The sequence below is a fragment of the Nannospalax galili genome, unplaced genomic scaffold (genome assembly GCF_000622305.1).
Source record: "Nannospalax galili isolate Female #2095 unplaced genomic scaffold, S.galili_v1.0 scaffold286, whole genome shotgun sequence".
Taxonomy (NCBI): Eukaryota; Metazoa; Chordata; class Mammalia; order Rodentia; family Spalacidae; genus Nannospalax; species Nannospalax galili.
In genome coordinates, this window is record NW_008359442.1 from 3,929,726 (window position 1) to 3,932,083 (window position 2,358).

Here is a 2,358-nt window from a genome sequence, read left to right on the forward strand (position 1 = left end):
AGCAGAGGGACTTGAGGTATGAGGGTCTTGCCATTTTAATATGTGCATTCACTTAATGTCTCTGATTTTAGTACAGTGCTCCCTCTTTCTTCATTCACTGGGCATGGTGCCTCCCAGTGCAGAGGCCCTTTATTTTCTTCAAAAATAAAGTTTTATTCATTGTTAAGAGAATAAAACTTTGGTTCTCTAAAAGTGATGGGGAAGAGAAATTACTCAGTTGTGTGGCGTGAAGAAGAGAAATCTTTATTGTCATTTTATCTTCTCTTAAACAAAATTCAACAGTCATCCTATTTTTATTCTTTCCTTCACTTTAATCGCCAAAGGCACATGGCATTATTATCTTCTGAGCATTTGGGGGGTTTGCGATATAAATTGTTTTTTTCCTTTGTTCTTTCCCTATTTGCTTAGATTCAGGTTATTTTCGTCCTGCTGAACCAGATAAATTCAAATTTTTCTGCATTTCTGACTTCAAATTTATTTAAAAGATTTTTTCCATTGTTTTTGTTTGTAACATAAAATTATGCTTTATTATAATTTTAGAGACACTAAAGGAAGAGGAGAATTAAGTGCATATTTTCAACCTACTACCTTTGGAAGAAAGTGAGGAAATTCCTTGACTATGAACTTTTTGTTATATAGAGAGCATTCTTGTTATTTTCTTCCTCATCCTCACTTACTTTACATATTTTCATCTAAAAGATTTTATTAATATCTCAATATAACTTATTCTTAGTGCCATCCATATATAACACATTTTCTGCTTTTTGGCACTGAGGCTTTAGGAAAGGCAAACTTAAATCATACTCTGAATGTTCTTCCACAATAGTTATTTTTAATTTTGAATAAAGCTGTAATAGGACTATAAAAGAATTTCAGTTTTCTATTTCTCAGAGACTGTCTAATTTAGGGATTATTTAGATTATTTGATTTCTCTTTCTTTCTGTAATGCATTTTTCTTCTGAACCTTTTGTTTTGCATTAAGAAGTCTCCTCCTACCTGTCATCAGGCGTCCTCATTCGAGTGACATTGTCTTTAGACCCTGCTGGTTATCCTTGACACGCTCCCATGATGCCTAGGGAAGACAGAGTCACCTGAAGTTCAACTACTTCCTTAAGATCATCCAACTTTTGTATGATTATCTAAAATGCTTCATTGTGGGAGGAAACAATGTGGGCTCCAAGCAGATGCAGCAGATTTGCATGTCCCTCTGGAGAAAGGCTGTGGTGCTGATGGGCAAGAACACCATGATGCCCAAGGTTATTTAGGGGCATTTGGAAAACAAGCCAGCTCTGGAGAAACTGCTGTTTCATGTCTGGGGGAACGTGAGCTGTGCTCACTAAGGAGGACCTCCCTGAGATCAGGGACATGCTGCTGGTCAATAAGGTGCCAGCTGCTGCCTGTGGAGGTGCCACTGCCCCAGGTGAAGTCACTGTGCTGGCTCAGAACACTGGTCTGGGTCCCGAGAAGACCTCTTTCTGCCAGGCTTTAGGCATTACCACAACCATTTCCAGTGGCACCATTGAAATTCTGAGTGGTGTGCAGCTGAGGAAGTGGGAGCCAGCAAAGCCACACTGCAAACATGCTGAAGTCTCCCCCTTCTCATTCGGGCTGATCGTCCAGCAGGTTTGACAGCAGCAGCATCTACAACCCGGAAGTGATTGACATCAGAGAGGAAACTGCATTCTTGCTTCCTGGAGGATGTTTGCAATGTTGCCAGCGTTTGTCTGCAGATTGGTTCCTTGACTGTTGCCTCAACGCCACATTCTATCATCGATGGGTACACACATGTCCTGACTTTTTTTGTGGGAACTGATTATACCTTCCCACTTGCTGAAAAGGTCAAAGCCTTCTTGGCTGATCCTGGCTGCTTGCCACCATGGCTGCTCCTGCTGCTGCTGCAGCCTCAGTCAAGGTTGAAGCAAAGAAAGAGTCAGATGAGGACACGGGATTTGGTCTCTTTGACTAATCCCTGCAAAGCAACCAACACAGCCTTCTGTTTTTGAGACACATGGAAATAAAGGCTTCTCTTTTAAAAAAGGTCTCCTCCTAGAGACTATTACCAAGTTCCACAACTGGCCAAAATGCAGAGAATAAGTGACAATGGGGAGCCCAGCCCCAATCGCTGTGTCTACAATGCACCCCCACACCCAAGGCTCCGTACATTGTGGAAGAGGGCGTAGAAAGATTCTAAGAGCAAGAGGCCTAGGATGCCTGCTGTTAGATAGCTTGTTCTAGACATGGCAGGGAAGCTGTACCCATGAAATTTCAACAATATGGTTGCCTAAACAAGACACACATAATGAGAACACCAGTTGACAAGCTAATGGGGACAAGAGGAATTTCTCAAGGTCCCATCTC

The 2,358-nt window shown here is 41.7% G+C and overlaps 1 pseudogene; it reads left to right on the forward strand.

The window, feature by feature from the left end:
- The first annotated feature begins 1,068 nt into the window (after window positions 1-1,068).
- LOC103725725 lies at window positions 1,069-1,966 on the forward strand (annotated as a pseudogene).
- Window positions 1,967-2,358: the final 392 nt, after the last annotated feature.